The 20,888-nt window shown below is 36.7% G+C and overlaps 1 long non-coding RNA gene across 1 annotated transcript in view; it reads left to right on the top strand.

The window, feature by feature from the left end:
- The window catches only part of LOC110838957 (uncharacterized), a 95,370-nt gene that overhangs the window by 45,472 nt on the left and 29,010 nt on the right, over positions 1-20,888 (top strand). The window contains exon 2 of the long non-coding RNA XR_015538721.1: positions 6,097-6,160. This is a non-coding gene — a long non-coding RNA (uncharacterized LOC110838957). The remainder of the gene's footprint in view (positions 1-6,096; positions 6,161-20,888) is intronic.

The raw sequence follows: 20,888 nt of genomic DNA, 5'->3' as shown, positions 1-20,888 counted from the left end.
TGGAATGCCGAGACATGACTGCGAGGTTGCGCCCTGTAACAAACCTTACAACGTGCTCATTATTATAATAATCATTATGTGTGATGCCTGTGTCCTGCATGATGGGATGTACCTACGTCAAGGACAAGATACAGTGAGTGGAACCTGCAGATGTCCATTACTACAATTACAGAATATATGGGTATGACTACTGGTTTTGTTTTCCTCTGACGTCAATAATACATTTAGAAAAATTCCACACATTCTTAACCTCAATCTCCAGCTGCTTTATATATTTATGGACCTTGAGCATCTGGGTGAAGAGTACGTTACTAATGATTCTGCCAAGGATCGAACCCAAGCACTGCAGCCTCAAACCCTCAGCTCTAATGAGCTGTTACGACGCGAAAAGTCATCTGTCGGGTCAGAGTGGGATAGAAGACGTTTTTCGAACGGCAGTTTAGTTTTGATTCAAATAAAATTAGCGTAAATAAACTCCGTGCTCCGTCTTAAGTTTTGTAGTATCGATAATAAGCAAATCACGAAAGGAATTATCTCCGAGTCCCGAAAAATGGAATGAGAATCATGTAATGGGACCTAATTGAAATAGGCTTCGATTACAGGATAGGCTAATAAGCGTATGACTACAATAATAATTTTGCATTTAGTGTAATTTGATATCTCACGTTATGGGGAAACATCGATTTAGGATTTTGATAATGAAGTGCTGATATAATGTTTGTACCTGAGTAGGATATGGAAAATCTTCATAATTTATGATGAGTGGGATTTATAACACATATGTGGGAGTTCAGAAATGCCTACAAAAGTTTGGTTGGAGTACCTGAATAGAAGGAAAAGTTTGCGAGAACTTAGAATAGACCCAAATGTGGTCTCTAAAACTGTCGGGTGATGGGGTCAGTTTCTGTTCCCCACCTTGAAATATCGATTCCATTTTACTTTAAATGGCTACAGCGTAATGGAAGTTACAGTCACCCAGACAAATAAATAAATAAATGTTTTTTTTATATTTGAAAAATTAATCATGTCTCTGCCTTTACAAGTCTTGCCCGATTACCAGGCGTTCGTATTCTGGGTATTTTTGATTCAAATCTGGGCTCATAGAACAACCAGTCTGTACGAGGTTCTTCGTGGTTTTTCTCATTCTCTCTAGCATATTTCCGGGATGTTACCTTACATAAGGCTACGACCCCTTCCTTCCACATCCTTTCCAATTCATTATTCATCGACGCTGTACATTCTGAGCGACTGACAGCGCAGTCCAAATAAACAACAAATACAAATTCCAACCAACCGCAAGCCTCGGACTCTTATTTTTATCTTAATCGGGTACTTAGAAGCAATTTAAATTTCATGTCCTGAAACCGCACCCCTCCCCGTATTTAAAAAATCAAACCCGCGGTGCCAATGGTGACCGGGTATCATGCAAGGTGGGTAGGGGGGGGTGCAGAGAGCTCCAATATGCTTATTATGGCCGGCCATGGCCTCCTTGGTGGGTGTGTGAGCTCCATGCAGATAAGGTGGGCCGGGACTCTGGTGGTAGGAAGGACGAAACATTACGGAGCTTTGCCTCAGCTTATAGGCGGAACACAATGAGTTTTTATTCCACAGTTCGAATTATGCCTTGGCTTACGCTGTTCCGATGTCGATAAACTGGTTTCTCATGTCCGTGCTGAAGTGGCTTAAGTCACTGAATGCCAGAAATTTCTCATAACGAAGTTTGCGGGGGGAAAGGAAGATATAACTTCGCGGTTAGAACGCTGGCCTTGTAATCCTGGGGTCTCGGGTTCGATTCCCGGCGGTGCCCGAATTTATAACTTGTGTTGGGCAAGGCCGTGGTCTAGGCAACACGGAGTTTTCCTCCGTGGCATCCCAACAATTACTCCATTCACACACAGAAGAAGGCAATGGCAAACCACTTCTGGATCATCTGCCAAGAACGTATATGAACAGGTCCCAGTCCGAGAAAAGGATGGAAGGATCCTGTTCATATGGACCTGTCGCCAACCTCCTGTAAAGGAGACGGCGTAATCAAGAATAAGAATATAAGAATCCTACATTTTGAACGACCTAAGTCAGTTCCAAACACCTCCTTGTCTCATTAATGTATCTTAAGAGTGTCCTCACAACCTTTCTTGGTATTTCTAGTGGGAATTTTCTAACATCAAATTCTGTGCGAAGTCCCTGTGTCCTTCATTCTGGGCACATGAATTTTACTTTCCTGAAAACACTAGGTGACCTGCATAAATCACGAATTTCCTCTGTATTTAAATTATCTTTTGTCGTCCTCATGTCCATAAGCTGTAATTATCTGCAAGTTTTGTTTGTGATCAGTTATAATATCTGTATTAGATTTCAGATTCTTAAAGCGGCGAGGACAGCCATCTTCATTGGTGTTTATTCTTTGTACTTCTAATTCTGATGTAATCGATTTTATCTTATCGCCGATACCAAATTTCTTCTTAATCTGTATCGTAGTTTCGGAGATAAATCATATGGACATATAGATAATAGCTAAATCCACATTATGCTTTCAATTTATATTTTTTTTTCTTCAAAAAATGTGTAATAAAATTATGTAATTATATTAATCTTCATCTAAATACCACATCAATGGCGTTCCAACTTGTTTAATTATGCAACTCCAAAATTATTCTTTATTTTCGTACTCAATGCAATTAGAACCTCAAATCCCACCGTTCTCTGAGCTGCCGCGTAGATTTTCACTTACGTCGTTATTGCGCGGAGTAGTTTCGGTGTGCCGGCTGGTGAGTGAGTTAATTTATTAGAGCTTTCTCATTGGCGTAGAATGATGGTGACGTCATTTACACAAAATGCTATAAGCCAAATACAGACAAGAATATACGTCCCGAAGTACAGTCAATGATCTTCCAGTGCTGGAAATTTTAATTTTTAGCTACTGCAATGCAGAATGTACGAAATATTTTAAAGTTCTAATAACTGAAGATTACTGCAAAGGGCATTAAGACACTTCAACTTGTTTTGTTATTTATAGGTCAGTGGTAACTATGTATACCACTTGAATTTCTATTCCCAACTCATGTTCCTCAGTTCTTTCTATTATGTTTCACGAATTTCTCACAATAAAGATGATTATGTTGATAATATTAGCCACGGTGGTCTAGCGGTTAGAACGCTGGTCTTGTAATCCTGGAGTCTTGTGTTCGATTCCCGGCGGTGACCGAATTTATAACTTGTGTTGGGCAAGGCCGTGGTCTAGGAAACACGGAGTTTTCCTCCGTGGCATCCCAACAATTACTCCATTCACACACAGAAGAAGGCAATGGCAAACCACTTCTGGATCATCTGCCAAGAACGTATATGAACAGGTCCCAGTCCGAGAAAAGGATGGAAGGATCCTGTTCATATGGACCTGTCGTCAGACAGAACAATAAATAAAAAAAAAATTACCTGTCTTACCACAAATTAACTCGAAGCCTAAAATTCCATTGTCCCAAATTATCACTTCTTACCATTCTAAGACTTTAATTGTCATTGTTCTTATCATAAGGACGAGTGAACGAAGCCTTTGAAACTTAAAAAGAACATTAATTTTATCTATTAGAAATAAAGACTCTTTTACTTGTTTCAATTATTTTTGTATCTGTTCAGTGTTGCCAATGATTTCTTTGTAAACATATTACAGGAGATGTCGTTCCGGTTACTAAGCTCTGCCGTGACAAGCAGTCGTTGAAATGATGGTTAATTTCCGTGCGGGGCAAATGTTCTCCAACTTTGTTTTCATTCATCGTTAAAACTTTAAATTCGTGACGTGTAGACATGGCGCCTTGCGGTCTGCACACGTCTAGTTTGCGTTCCTAAATCTGCCGTCTTAAATAAACGCTACAAAGCAAGAGTCCTCTTCGAGGATCAACTCAAAATATTACAGAAATTTTCTGGAACCCGTAAGGTCAATGCCGTTCTTATAAGAACCCGCTGTTATATCTTGTCCAGAATCAGATAAATTTAGTGACGTTTGAGGTTTCCCCGAAGCTGAGTCTGAAGATGGCTGTCTTCTGGGTCGTAGCGTTGTGTAGTCTGGTAGAAGTTCAACGACGTTTCTGAGTACTCACTGCAGCCATCACCATTATAAACATATTATTATTATTATTATTTTTATTTAGTGTTCTGTCTTATGACAGGTCCATATGAACAGGATCCTTCCATCCTTTTCTCGGACTGGGACCTGTTTATATACGTTCTTGGCAGATGATCCAGAAGTGGTTTGCCATTGCCTTCTTCTGTGTGTGAATGGAGTAATTGTTGGGATGCCACGGAGGAAAACTCCGTGTTGCCTAGACCACGGCTTTGCCCAACACAAGTTATAAATTCGGGCACCGCCGGGAATCGAACCCGAGACCCCAGGATTACAAGGCCAGCGTTCTGACCGCTGATAATTTCGGACCGTGGTATCCTTAGAAAAGGGGTAATTATAATTAATTTAAATCAATAGGGAAAGTTTTTATGGATAGCGTGCGAAAAATTTAGCTCGTAACTCAAATAGAACACAGCGCATCTCCATTGAGCCCGAAGGCGAATTAGTTAATGTTTAAGGTAATTGTCTCTGTTCTGAGCGTCGTACAAAAGCCATAAATGCGGAAAACGGAGTTATTAAATGTCGTGGCTAAGTGTAGCACTTGTGTTAATGTGCAGTTTATGGGACCAAATGCAGTAGACATGGAAATAAAAGTGTGATTTTAAAGTTGCTGATTAACTATATATTTCTAGATATATCGTAAATAAACCTACCAATTGGATATATTCCAGTTTAAGCATGTATTCCGTGTCTCCTGTAACACGGAAAGAAAAAGTAAATTTGATTATAGTCAAGCGCCGAGAATTTTGGAACAGCGTTAAAGCAGAATTCGTATATCTAAAGGCTGAGCCATGAAATGGATGCTTTGAGATAAAAATATTTCAGGTTAGAAAGTAACTGCAGTTTAAAAATTGAAGGTGAGAGATAAAAATGCAATACGATGGAATATGTGTTCAACTGTTTACGAGAAGAATATTTCTTGTTTACTCTTTAAAATATATAAGGATGGGTTTGTCAGAACATTCTAAAGGTACAGGATTCCTTAACAAAGACGAGGTTTGAAAGCAAGGACTCTAAATGTACATGTATTCTGCAGTTAATGGTAACAAAGAGTTTGGTTTCTGTCTGTGGGTGTGTTTTGTCCTTCAATTTTTAGCTCGTAGCTCACGAAATGGTTGTTTTGAAGAACACTGTTACAGAAGTATTTCTTTTAACTTGAACTAATTCAATTTTACTATTTCAGAGAGATGTGACATATTATTGTACGTTTCAAGGCCCTCTGCTGTTATTATGTCTAATTAGACAGGTTAAATACGGTTTACTTTGAAACGAGGAAAGTATATTCTCTACCTGTAATTATTTCTGACTTGTATGCTATGATTGTCGGGTATCTTTTTGTGTGATAAATTCGTGTTGAAATGTTAGTACGTCTGAGGGGATGATGGCGTGCAGATGGCACGCAATGCTGGTCCTATCATTGTATTAATTGTCGTATCTCTTTTGTAACTAACTGCCAGGTGACAAATATAAGTGTTGTTCTCTTTCAGTTCGTCGATTGTCCTGTTTATATTAATTTGCAGTATTTTTCCATTACAAGTTTTTTTATTGCAATTATTTCATTTCGTGTTGTCTTCAAGATTCCGTTTGACTGGTAACGTCGTGACTGAAGATTGCAGTAGAATAAAGTAAATTAATTAAGTTTACTAGGATTTGAAATAATGTAAAAATAATTCATAATCACTATTAACAAATTCGTATTACTTGTCCCCTTGTCTTCACTCGTGTATTATCCTTACTTGAAGGACAATTAGTCATTGCCCGTTAACCTTCCGATAACAAGATCCTATTTCTCTCGTCCCTAATAAATAAATTGTCTTTGTTTATTTCGTATCCAAAGAATTAATCTATTTCGTGATTCATAATAAGTTACCAGAATAGTGTTTGCTAACGTAGAACTAATATTATTACAACTTGGTTAATATTATCTCTAAATAAATATTCTGGGGTAATTTTTTTTTTACCTAAGTTTTCTTTTTCAGACGGAGAGATGTGAAAATAATCGAATATTCTCGGCGCAAAGATAGGGCTGCCAACCTACTTGCGGTAAGTTCCACTGCTCACACAAGTACCCTCTACTAACTGCATTGCATGTTGATTATCTGTAATTATGACTCTTGCAGGATTGCAAACTCAGCATCGGATTATTCCCGCACCCAGAGGAAAAGTAGTTCGCATGCCAATTAAAAAGGTTGGTTCTTGTAGGAACCACAAAACTTAGTATAACAAAGTTAATAACGGAATTTAAACCCACAGCATATCGAATGGTTACACCTACGTGACATCGCGAACCTGTAAAGTAATAGTGGTAATTTTTTATTTAAGATTCAACGGTTGTACAACCATGACTCGATCGTCATATCCTTTTCTGTAAAACGTTTGTCCTCGATTTACAAGTTAGATACTAAGATGATATATCGTGCGTCATATATAAATCTTTGTTATTCGGTTTTTAGTCTTTTAAGTACATGAAAGGACAGGTCAGTTGATCACTGAAGATGAATATTTCTTATAAGATTTAAGATTTGTTCAATGGCGAACCTTTTTTAATTAAGGTCTTCTAATTTACCAGTCAGTGTGGTCTTGTAGGTAGTTGCCAAAGTTTTGAAATATCCTGTGTCCTCTGTCTTCTACCCTGAAGATGGGAGCTCCGAAATGTTGGTAAAAACCTGAAAACTGCGAAGTTTCGTAGCCAATAATAACAACAAAAAAGTAAACACTTTACACATATTCTGTAATGTAGGTCCCTGTGGTATAAACAGACATCCATTAGCTGAATGCAAATTAGTAGCCGAGTTGCGAGTCAGTTGGGTGGAGACGAAGGCCCGGGTGCGATCTCAGGTGGGTCATTTGCCATGTGTGTACGTGATGGGCAGAGTAACACCAGAGCAAATTCTCTAAACAGGCCTACTTCAATTTCGAAATTCTGTGGAATTAACGTTTTACTCTGTGTGTAAAGGTACTGTGCTTTAATATGGGTACCTTACAGTCATATGGAAAACTACACACAGACACCAAATTCTAGCCTATTTATGATAAATAAGGCCTCCCGTCTTTACTAACTAACAGATTTGCTTACTACAATACAAAATTAATATTTTCTTGAGCATCTAAAGGAAATTATAAAAGGTTTTCCTTTTTGTCTCTTGGTATAATTTCTGTAGTAGAAATTAAAAATTATCTAATGTAAGTCACAAAATTACTGCTGTTATTCAATTTTAATATCATATCCCTAAATCTCTAAACACTTTTAGGTATATTACATGTTAATAATAATAATAATAATAATGTCAGCATAAGTTTAAAGTAAATGAAAGAAGGATTTCAGTCGATAAAAAGAGACAAGTGGGTTATAAACCGCTCATGCACGTACTGACATAAATGCAGAAGAAGGTACACGGGAAACTTAACTCTAAAAAGATGAAACTCAAGGCTTGGTGTGCAAACTTCAGTGCATGAATTGAAACTGGAGCACAACTGTGTCTCATTCTGTGGCTCGTGATCTCCGGACAAATACAACAACTACTGCAACCACGAGGACGTTCGTCCCCGACGTAAATATTAGACTTCGTTGTAAGGTGTTTTGGTTTTCGAATCATTTTCAAATGGTAAACACTGCTGGCATGTCCAAGGAAGCTCCTTTCTCCTAATCTTCAGGTTAGGACAAGTACTTTAGTTCTCAGACGTCCTTAGTTACCACGACACCACGACAGTGATTATGATGGAGTTCCTCCCAAGCGTCTGCAGTTACCGTTGTAACACTGTAATTATTGGGTACCTCCGAAACGTCTTTAGTTATAATTTTGTGATGGCAATGATAGGATTATTCAGAACATTTCGTAGTTGCAAATTCAACATAGTAGTGAGTTAATTCTTTCGAAACGTCTGGTAGTTACCAATCTAAAATTCGTGTATTGTCCTTCCAATAATCTACCAGAAACACGCATTTCTAGATATTATCATTGAAGTATAATTTAATTTTTAAATGGATCAGAACTGGGGTCTGAGATTTACCATCGCAGGCCGATGTTCTTTTCTTTTTTTAACCTCTTTCGTGAGTGTAGGGGATGTAGCCCAGATGGCAGCAGTAGAAAGGTGAAGCCTGGTTGTAGGACGTAGCCGAACAATTGAACCACGAGATGAGGGCGCAATTATCTCGCAAATTGCAATGTCAGAGTAGGAGCGAGGGAGAGACAGAACTCTCTATGGGCGCATGAAGGAACTAAGATTTATCCGTGATTTTAAATCAGATGGTAGAAGTCGATGGACATGATCAATACCGCGTGTTTATTCAGCTTTAAGACACTTAAAATTGGCATTTGATGTCATTTCTTGGTGAGCGTAGCTATTTTCGTACGCCACATTGGAATACGTAATTTCCAATTAAAATGTGTTTATTGAAGTAAAATTCTTTCTTGAAAATCTAATACTCGCTCAGCTAGAAATTTCTCTGTAAAATTGTTCTGTTGGACTTTGTTTATCGTAAAATTATAGAACTATAACTTTTCAGGAAATAGATTATGTTTCCTTCTTCAGGTACGAAATAAATATATCTTTTGGGTCCCTTGGTTGAGCCTCTGATTTGGATGTTGTGTATTAAAATGTTTTTGCAATTTAGACAATGGAAAAGTACGGAAAGAACAATTCTACATAAAATAAAGCAGCGTTGTCAGAAACCTTCAGACTTAGATATTTCTCGTCCTGTATGGAATCAGAATATTTATTAACCATTTCACATTAATTACCACTGAACTCTCTCATGAGTCAGTTACCTGTTCCACACACTGTCACAGAACACCCCCCATTTTAATATTATCCGCCCATTAACACTAGGTGCCCTAAGTGACCACATCCATCTCAATATTGCAAAAAAAACTTAGCATGACACGTGCCTCGCCATTACGTAGGTTTCCGAATCCGTTTTTGTGATGTGTGTGTTTTATTATTTTTGATGTTCATTTGTGACACGTAAAGATATCAAACTTTTACTGATAACGCTAATAGAAAGCAGATAAGGCTAATAGCCCACTGAGCAGGAGAAGTTCAGAGTCATAAATTCTGTTGTCGACAGAATTAATCAGCATCACAGAGATTTACTGCATAGTGATTACAGATTTTGTCATAAAGTAAGTGTAATCTCGTTCATATAATGTATAGCATTTTAAATCACGGAATGTTAGGGCGGCTTGTGCCATATTTACGCCGTGGCTCCGTTGTTTTCATTCCTTTACCCTTTACCCTACCTCAGTATCAATGTATCCATTTTTACTAATTTACCTTACTTACTTACCTGTGTTTGTCGCATTATATACGCCTACTTTAGATTTGTATTTCTTACGTTCTCTTATCGAGCTCGGACAGAATAGAATGAATTTCAAACATTTCGATGCCCCCCTCTGCAAGCAGTAAGTTTCTTTACATTACAAATTCATTTTAAAAATTTCCTTTTATTTAGTGAGATTTCATATTCTCACTTTGACGACTATTAAGATGGCTGTCTTCTGCGAAGTTGCGCCGTGTCGTCTATCAGACGTTTATCGACGTTTCAGACGTGCTTCTTTCATCACGACGATGAGTCATGTTCCTGATTAGATATGGCTAAATTAGATTCTGTAATGTTAGGTTAGGTTAGGTTAGGTTAGGTTAGGTTAGGTTAGGTTAGGATAGGTTAGGTTAGGATAGGTTAGGTTAGGTTAGGTTAGGTTAGGATAGGTTAGGTTAGGTTAGGTTAGGTTAGGTTAGGATAGGTTAGGATAGGTTAGGTTAGGTTAGGTTAAGTTAGGATAGGTTAGGTTAGGTTAGGTTAGGTTAGGTTAGGTTAGGTTAGGTTAGGTTAGGTGTGGATAACTTGTGTATTCTAGCATGAAACAGACTTTACAATCTTCCGCTACCATTTTATTTCAGTTAATGCATGTAATACAGTGATGTTACTGTTTTAAAATTTCTATAGTAAAGCAGCCGTACATAGATCGTTATTTCACCCAAGTCATTTTTCCACTTGCCAGATGCACCTGAAGATTCCACATAAATTGTTACAGCCATTTTTCTTCCGGACGCTGTTATTTTTCATATTTCACATGAGACAAAGTGCATGAACATAATGACAGGTTACGAAATAAATCACACGATTCTTGAATTCACTAACAGGCCATCCATCAAGTGACGCCATTTCCGGCGTGTCACCTGACCCGCAACGTCATCAATCTCAAGATGGCGATTAGCTGGCGTTTTGAGTGGAATGCCTATTCGCTGTAATGTTGTGACGAGACACGTCACGTCATGACAAGCGTCAGATAAATTTGAAATTTTCCCTGCTTATGGAACTTTGCCGACTTACATGCTTGAAAAAATAAAAATTATAGTAACTCAATTAATTAAATTAATTTATTTTATTTTTTAGAATTTCTGCCAACAGCAAAGAACCTATGAAAGGTAAACTCTGACGCAATACAAATAAAAGTAGAGAAATTAAACAAATTTAAGAGTTAAGCTGAAGACAATAAATTTAATCACTTTTAGCCACTTCCCGTACTTTGTGTGTGCTTTGGTTCTTTGTATCGACTTAATTACTTGTCCATTTTTCCAAAAATCATTCATTTCTCTTCACCCACCCCTCCTCCCCGTCATCATCTCTTCGTCATTCTCGGATACATCCAAATTATAAATACGTGCAACAAAACGTTTTTTGGAAAACGATCATGAAATAATTATAGGTTACCTTGTATTAACAGCGAAGACAAGAAGGACAGAATTAGCAAGAAAAGCGCTCATTTGCGTTAAATTTACGTTAAACCTTCTTCCAACACCGGGGGGGAGTACGTTTCTCGAAAGCGGATTTAGTAAATCCGCGTTAAATGAATTTAATTTCTATTGGTGATAATGGGGATACGGGATCGCGGTTAAATAAATAGATGAATAACAAATCATCAATACGCTGTAATTATATTTATTTATGCATAAATTTTGTAAAAATTTATCGGGAAATGTCTACAGAATGTTAGACCAACTGCTGCTGATAATTCAGCGAAAATTCTTTTCTCGTCTAATGTCATAAAATCGCAGTTTCTTTTTTATTCGTTATCATATTTTTATTTAAATTTTGATTTCATAATGCAAAGAGCATGATCATAGACATTAAAATACGAAAGAGCAATACGACCCGAGTTAACACGGTAACAGCGCAAAAGGGGTTACATGCAGTTTGTGAGGCGGGATGAAGCAATCGCTGGATGACAGCTGAACATTTTCACTCTTAAATATTTTGAACAAAATAATCGAAGTTCGTTGTAAATACGTAAAAGTCAGAACTAAACCATCTTTAGCTTTATACACAGCAATAGCATTTTTCGCGTGCTAATAGAAAGTGTTTGGCGTGTGTAGTTGGAAATCTCTCCTTTGGCAAATAATTCTTCTCATTTCCTTTAACGCGTATAATCGAAGCCGCGTTGGGAAAACCCCGTTTTGGAATAAAGTTTCCTGTATATTCCACTTATACGGCCTGCGAAAGGAGACGAGACTTATATCCCTGTTGCTCCCAAAGCGCACTGTGGCAGCAACTCATTTCCACTCGTGGATATCACGAGTTAAATCGTTCAGAACAAGTTGTGTTCCGTTTCGTTCCCTGTCCAGGACATTCTATTGACAGCAATTTTTGTTAGATTTCGCCAGCCCCCACTCAGAACCACAAAAACCTGCCAACTGCGGTTGTGTTGGGTCTCAGCACACAGGTCACAGCCCTCACGCACAATCTGCATACACTGCGTGCCATGAACGCATAAGAGGGAGGTATTGTCTTCCCGTCCACGTTTGCTCAAGTAATGAACAAATTTCGACACAATTTGCGCTTAATGAATTTCGTCTCATTGGTGTGTTCATCGTATTCCTTCATTCCACTTAATATATAATAATACAGGACGCAGCAAGTACCTCTGAAACGTCGGTGAAGTTCTACCAGTCAACACTGCGCTATAACCCAGAAGACAGCCATTTTCAGACTCCTCAAATTTTTGCTAAGATTCTACCAAAGTAAATAAAGATCAGAGCCAATTAGGAACGAATATTTGCAAAGAGCACGTTTGCTTAATATTAAAAGTTGGAACTTAGATTTCCACGCTTATTCAAATGTTTTAGAAATTTTAAAATTATGTGTTGTGACACGTGAGGTGATGCATACGGACGTGGCCAATTCCCGTATATGAGTGTAGGCAACACAAAGCAAAAGTCAGAATGAAATATGGTTTATTGAACCTTCCACAGCCAGCAGCCAGCCCGCCCTCTCAGGTGTCAATTAAATGTCTGAGCGTCTGTATTTACTCGCTGTAGCAAGCTGAACGCCACCTTGTGTATTCATTCCTTCCCTTCATATACATTGAAGGTACAGGGCCTATAAATCGATATATGTCGCATTATTCATTTTTTTTCTCTCTTCTGTTTGTAAATATTTAAGTTCAGAGTCGGCGTTAGTACAGTATTTTATGGCATCTATAATTTTTTTTCAGTTGTAAATATTGTTTGTTGTAAGACATTAAACTAAAGCCTAGAACCTATCCTACAGGATGTGTAAAAATATGACAAAACTATCTTTAACCCTTTAAAGCCGAATAGATTTATATCTACCAGCTGCATTAACAGTCAACAAATCCGTATTTAAATTGATGGGTTTTGTATAATTCTGATTGTAAATACTAATTATTATCTTAAACAGAATTAAATGATTGGTCTTTGTAATGGTAAAATGTTGTATTTTATATCAGCTGTGGACTATATTCTTAAATATTTTATCTTCGAGTTTCGGCTTTAAAGATTTGCTGTGTTACGTTGAAAAAAACTGATTTCGCTGGAGGAATTTTGTGTTTAAAACAAACAAAATAGTATCATGAGACGGTTTAAAATGTCTTTATGTCTCGACCTGATAGTCCATTGCTGTTTCGAAGGAGATAAACCAGATATTCCAAATATTCATTACTACATCGTCTCTTAAACGTTAATAACAGACAAATTTACTGAATGTTTAAGGTTAGAGCTAACGTGCTCATTCTAGAGGCCCCCGGTTTGAATTTGGGATGCACCACCAGTTATTTAAATTTCTTTGTTTTTCCGAGTCCTTCCATGTGAGTTCCACACTTCTACATTAAAGTACTCGACAATTGCTAACTTCATGACACTACAATTCATTGTACTATAAGGCCTAACGTACAGGGATTAGACAGGACAAACTAAGGTACGCTGATGTCAGATGATGTTACTGTTTTCAAAGACGTAGTTTTCTAAAGTAAAAAAAATTAGAGAGGATACTGAATTTATTTCATCCATTCTTAAACTTTGTTCTGAGAGGGGAAAGTTTTGTGGTTTCATTTCGTTTTGTTATAAAATTATTTATAAATGTTCTTGTTATACAGATTGTCACACTCACATTTTATTATAAATGACAGTAAAATAAAAATTAGTTCTTCAATTTTCTCCATCTGTTACATTCTTAGCTTACAAAACTTAATTTTTGCGTCTTTTTATAAGTTATTGTTCTTTTATTTAATTCAATTCCATTTAAAAGTTCCATAAAAACATTATAATCTGTTTCAGAAAATTATCTCACTCTTTAATTATCACCAATGCTGTAAGTCACATAAATATTCTTGCGTGCAAATAGATAATTATTTTAAAGGATCATATCTTCTCATCTGGTTGAGAATATAAATGCACCAGCACACCAGTTTTTGTTGACGACAGACAGAAGGCCCGTTATGAGTTCTTGTAGTACACCTTCAAACCTCAGGTCCCGTCTCTTCTCCAACTCCGACGCTCGGGACTTCTGAGTAACGGGAAGGGACGCCCCAGTCGCCGCGAACTCGCGTCCCTGACTCGGAGGCTTACGTATCCTGCGTTGCCGTCACAGACAAGCGCCGTGATTCATCCACCAAACTGTATCACTCAAATTAAAAGAAACGTCAAGGCTTCGACAGACAGTTATTTAATTTCTTAGTATTTTCTATTCAAAGAGTCATTTTTACGTGATATATTTATTTTTCAGGGCGGTGTTGCTCTTGTAACTTCGTGTGTACTTGTAGGTAGTATAAAATTTCACGAAAACATAACCTTCATTAATAGTTCTTCAAATGAAGGTAGTATGTTCCTCCGAAATGTTGGAATCGAAGTCCTCGTGGTGTTACACCCCAGAAGACCAATATTGACAACATATTAATAGTTGTTTATAACCTGTGTTTGAATAGTTCAACATCTAACACTTCTTATACATGATTTGAGTTGAAGATTATACACAACTTTTACGAAATTCTTATGAGAGTTATGGTAAAGCAAATTAAACTCCTGCTTTGTACTATATTATTCCGAGGATTAATTCGCTTACTTAAATTCACTACAACAAATTTCTGGTTATAACCGTAAAATTAATCTTAATCAGAATTGTGTGATTTGAGATTTTCGCAGCTGTGAGTATGAAGATTTCTGTCTTCTGGGTTGTTGCGCTGTGTAATCTGGTAGATGTTAACCAACGTTTCGGAGGTCATACTGCCTCCGTCATCAGGGCGATGAGTGTGAAGATTTCTGTCTTCTGGGTTGTTGCGCTGTGTAGTCTGGTCGATGTTAACCATCGCCCTGATGACGGAGGTAGTATGACCTCTGAAACGTTGGTTAACATCGACCAGACTACACAGCGCAACAACCCAGAAGACAGAAATCTTCATCGCCCTGATGACGGAGGCAGTATGACCTCTGAAACGTTTGTAAACATCGACCAGACTACACAGCGCAACAACCCAGAAGACGGAAACCTTCATACTCATCGCCCTGATGACGGAGGCAGTAGGACCTCTGAAACGTTTGTAAACATCGACCAGACTACACAGCGCAACAACCCAGAAGACAGAAATCTTCATACTCATCGCCCTGATGACGGAGGCAGTATGACCTCTGAAACGTTGGTAAACATCAACCAGACTACACAGCGCAACAACCCAGAAGACAGAAATCTTCATACTCTGATGACGGAGGCAGTATGACCTCTGAAACGTTGGTAAACATCAACCAGACTACACAGCGCAACAACCCAGAAGACAGAAATCTTCATACTCTGATGACGGAGGCAGTATGACCTCTGAAACGTTGGTTAACATCGACCAGACTACACAGCGCAACAACCCAGAAGACAGAAATCTTCTTAATCAGAATTGTTTGAGAAGCTGCCATTTCGTATCTAATGTCTGTAAGGTTTTACTTTGTCTTCATTTTACTGATGCACTGGTATTATTCCTCACTTAGTCTACAGTCAGACTCGCTCCGTGTACCCCTAATTAATTCTTCTGCCATACGCACCAGTAAATTAGTAAAGTTAAAATAATAAACGGACTAGAATAGAAACTGTAGTCGCCTCAATCTGCCGATTACAGAAGACAATGAAAAAAAGTCAAATTACTTTTTCATTCGGTCAAATCTTTGTGTAACAGCGGTAATATAATAGTTGTAACCCTAAAGATGGGTCGCTCGTTGCATTTAATGTAAACTAAGCTTTAACTGTGATTACAATTGTGTTTTAAATTTTGGTTCATTTTAGCCCTATCTAAAATGGCGGACAAATGCCGCGTTAAAGACATCTCCAAAAAACTACAAAATTGAATTTATTTTAAAACATAGATTTGGCTACATATAACTAATATCAACGTTTTTATTAAAGAAATACACAATTCGATCGCCATGACAATGTGACCACAAATATCTGATGATAAGTCTTGACATCGCCTTTCTGGAAGTTTCTTTAAAACCCGATAAAGCGCCCACTGTTTACCGCCAGCCTTGCATTGTACATAAATCTCAAAGCAAATATTCCCTGTGCAATTTCACATGGAAATCCCATTAAAAAAAACTATCCACAAATAACTAATTTCCGCACACATCTGTGCCATCACAGATGCACCATTAAGCATTATTATCATGTCCGATACAGTACCGTATAATGTTTGTATCCACCGTTTACACAGACAACTTCGTCGAATAATTAACAGTTCAAGTACACCATCTATAACTGTATTAAAAATAAAACTTACTCATGTGGTAGACCATCAGGGAGGAAGTTTGATTCTTACATGGGCCAACCGAATACTATTAACCCCAGTAAAATGTAAATGCCATATGAAAATTACGCTCTCGTTATCACAGCGCTAAAAATTCGTTTACATTTCTGTTCATATTATTTTAAAATATCAAAGTTTTTCTCCCACTCAATACAATAAGTTAAATTATTCCAAATAAAACGTAATCTAAATAAAAGAATCCACATGTGAATTGCCACTTTAAGTTATTGAAGGGATGTAATTGCATTTTGTCGTCTCGAAAGCCTCAAGTCTTAGGACTTTTTGGTTCTTACACGTTAGTACTTGTACGTGCATTTTGTTCATTCAGACATCTTTACACAAATTTGAACATATTATTTCATTAAATATTTAGCATAAGAGAAGTAAGTGGTAGTATTCTAAATCCAGGCATCTTCAAAAATTAACCTTATGCTAGGAGGGACTGCTATTTTAAAATGGAAACTGGTAGGCCTAATTGTGCTCTGGTAATATTAATACGAAATATTAGTTACTTCGATTACAGTGTTAAAATAGAGAGAAATATTCCTTTATTAAGTATAAAATTTAAATTACAAGTTCCAACACATTTCAGGCGTCCTGTTTGAAAAAATAACCTTTCGATTGTCATCACATCACTGGTCCAGAGATGTTATAAGAGTATGTACGTTAAAGTCGCATTCTTTCTATTTAAGAAATAATTAATTTTTCATAATAGGAATATGTGATATTAACTCATACGCTATCACAAGAACTTTGTAGATGATTGTAATGGCGGTGGTTACTAAGTACAGGACCATCGTATGATATCTGATGTTTACGTTAACTTGTAATCTGTATCTGATATCTCACCGGTCTACAATGAAACAACTATATTCGGTGGTATTTTAGGATATCACGGCGACTAATATAAATTTGGTTGTTTTCTGGAAAGTTGCGCCATGATCTCTGGTAGAAGTTATCGACGTTTCAGAAGTATTTACTACCTCAGCAGATCGATGAGCAATCACCCTTGATGAAGGCAACAAAAAACTTTGAAACGTCGGTAAACTCTTTCTAGACACTGCGAAACATTTCAGAAGACATCTTTATTTAGTCTGTTAGAAATAATTATTGCCCCTTTCGAAGACAGTTGGCTCTTTCGTGGGTGAATTTTATATTCGATCTTAGTGCAAACAATAGGATCAACCTACCTACTGCAGAATGAAACCAAGCACACTGTCTCAGTTTCTTTGTCCATAGCGTATCCATCTTTTAACATATCAGATTGACATCTCAGCAATAATTCAGTGCTTGACAAAGATTTCATGCCCAATTTAAACAAAGTGGTTGTTATCAATGAACCACTCAGATCCATTACCCAGAAATGTACGAGTACTCACGAAAACATCAAACGTTATTACACTTTGATGGCTTTATTCTAGCAATCATTTTCCAGTAAAACAAGCGATCAAATACTTTATGGCAAATGTAAACACGACTTGATTTATTTTCACTCCTAACATAATAATGAATACACTGCCAGTTAGATTCCTGTATACATAATAGAATTCGTGATGGCATAGTACATCATAAAGAATTGATGCATTCACTCTGTTAGTTATGATAGCTGCTGTGGTTACTGTGAGTTGATTGATTCTGTTGTAGGAACGTGAGACTAAGCTATTACTCCAATGACATGTTTGTAATTGTCCTTAACAACTGAAACAAACAGTGAGATTTCTGCCGATCTTTGTCATTGTTTATTAAGTGTAAGATGGTCACTGTCTTGGTGTATTTTGTTACCACAGACCTGTAGTGGGTTCTTCTGTAATTAGAAAATAACTACACTTCGATGTCTGTGATTTTTAGGCAGTCTAAATATAATTATTGTGCAACACACTTATATTCATTGACACGTTCTCAACAAGGGTAATGATCTAGATAGATTGTCTTGTAGATGATCTAGCTTCGTTATCTGTCTTTTTATATTTTTTAAAGTCTTACAATTATATTAGTGTTCCCTAGGTGGATTATTTGTTTTTATTTATATTTCTTCATTTTTTGCTCTGTGTTAATATTGTTTCTATTTTGGGTTTGCCTGTACTTGGCAGTTACATTTAATACTGTACATGTATAAGTTTAGTTAATCCGTTTGTTTACTATTATCCATTATTATTTCACTATTATTGTATATATTATCAGTGTTTGCCTGTAATTGGCTTCTTGCTGTTGGCAAACACGTAAATAAATTAATTGAATTGAATTAATTGAATTGAATATTGGTATAGAACTGTGATCGCCTATCAAATACACGTATTTGAAAGGAAACATTAAATTAAAATACAAATATATATCACTGAAAACAAATTATATAAGAAAACTGTAGTCCAGTACGTATTTGTAGTAATAAATATAGGCCTATAAACTTAATATATCCTGTGTATCACTGAAAGAAATTTCTAAGTGTTTAAGTACAAAATATAAAATCTGTGACCATGCATGCGCGGAGGAATTAGAGTGGTTTTGTAGTAGACTCTAAAAGTGTTAAATAATAATCGTACATTATGTACACAGAAGTGTTCCTCAATCAGTGTATCAAAAATTTGTATATGAAATTGTGTATTAGCACGTTATAGTTAGAAAAAGACAATATCTTAGCCTTGGTAATTGTAATTCGTAATAAACCCACACTGGCTCAACATCGATACTTTTATTCAACACGTTTTGTTTTCATATGGCCGCATTTCTATAAAACACAGATTTTTATTTAGAGAATTATTTATAGTCATGTATGGTTTGTAACTCCTCCCTTTGTGTGGTAAAACTTTGTGGTGTGTCTTTGGCAAGTTAATGGTGTACCAGGGATGAAAAAATGTTGCGGAAATCTGATATAAACCTATGAGAGGAATTTGTTAACAAAATATTGTATTTAAGTAAAAAATTAGATAAAACTTGCATTTTATTATTAACACAGTGCAGTGAGCGGCTATAAAAACTGAAATTGTTTAAATTTACGATCCCTAATCCTACAGGCCTCGTGTTGTTTATTTAAGGGACAGTTAATTGTGAATTGAAATGTTTTGAAAAGACGGGGATCGTGTAATATCTCCGAATTCGCGTAGAATGTCTGAGTAACACTGCAAACGCCTCATTGAAACTAATGTCATGTACGAGTTTAATTCCTGAATGAAAATCAATTGCCAGTATTCCAAAACTACTAGCTTACAATAACAAATTTCTATTCTTCAAATGTTTTGAAAGGGGGTATTTTAGGTTATGTTTATCACCGAAAACAGTTTTAAAATATATAGAAATTATTAATACAATTCACGTATAGGAAGGAGTAAACACGTAATTAGAGAATGGATCTCTTTGTCAACAAACTTTAACTATTATATTGCATAAAGTTTCGTCCAGTTAGCAGCGTTGTCGTAATAAAACTTGTTAAAAAGCAGTAATGTATAATGTACACAACCACAAGTACAAACTTAACAAAACAAAATTTCCTCCAGCATTATCGCATTTCTCCAAGTTTCTCCTTTCTTCCCAGATACCAGCACTTGAACACAACCAAATATATTAATGAAAATGTACTAAAATCATTATATTTCACAGTTGTTTCCACTTAAGTTTAATCAGAAATAACACAGAAAAGAAATAATTTAATTCGTATATTTCGTGCGTCTTAGCTGTAGTCAGTGCCACTTGGATAATTCCACCGTCACTAAAATTGAAATGTCACTGAACGTAATACGTTTCGAAATAGACAGATTTCACAGTTGTCCATTTAAGCATGACCAGAAATATCACAGACATGAATGCATTCAATTTCTGAATTTTGTTGTAACCAGAGCCACTTGGATACTTCCACCGCGCCGTCACCACAGTTGAAATGTCACTGAATGTAGTACGTTTGTGAGTATGTGTCTGCTGGTGATGAAAAGTACTGTAACACCAATTTGCTCTCCCCCCTCTGTTCCCTCTCTGTCTCCCTCTTCATCATCATTTCTGTTGGTGTATTTACCGTTCCCAAAGCACCCGTTGGTTCACGGTTAATGTCATTCGCGGTCACAGACAGAAAGACTGGCCGAGATGATGATCACTTCTAACCACATAAATTACTTTAAATCGTCTCGTAAGTATAACCCGCAAAATTACACATACAGATTTACAGTGCCATGTCTGTGTTTATTCCTCGCGAAGTATGCAGCTGTGTTTACGTCCATTCCAGGCATTCTTCGGAAAACTTCTGTCTCTCTTCTCAGAAACACCCCCCCCCCCCACACTTTATTTTTTTTTTTATTTCTAGCCCTGTTTCTCCTCCATTTTCTGATGATATGTTCTGTATAAATGGAGAGGGAATATTCGAAACACAACTGCATAGTCCAAAAAACCCTGACCTTCCACAGACTCAGCCATCATAAAATAATTGGAGATGTTACTCTGTATATTTCCTTCATTATGACATTCCAGCAAGAGTAAAATAAGTGACTTCACGTCGAAATATTTAGCGTGTTTTATTTATTCTGTACGTTAACTAAACATCTAAGAATTTTACTACGATGAATGAATGACCTTTGAGAGTCCGAAACGAGATGACTATATCATTTTTAAAAATTATTCTCAAATGTTCTTAGGAAGCGCAAACAAAATTATGTCAGGTAGAAATCAGAATTAATTTTAATTGTGTCTTATGTAATTTAATATTATTG

The sequence above is a fragment of the Zootermopsis nevadensis genome, unplaced genomic scaffold (genome assembly GCF_977971745.1).
Source record: "Zootermopsis nevadensis isolate Lab colony 2312 unplaced genomic scaffold, Znev_1.0 Znev_ptg000050l, whole genome shotgun sequence".
Classification (NCBI taxonomy): domain Eukaryota; kingdom Metazoa; phylum Arthropoda; class Insecta; order Blattodea; family Termopsidae; genus Zootermopsis; species Zootermopsis nevadensis.
Note: the sequence above shows the minus strand (reverse complement) of the source record. Positions and strands in the feature narration are given on the sequence as shown.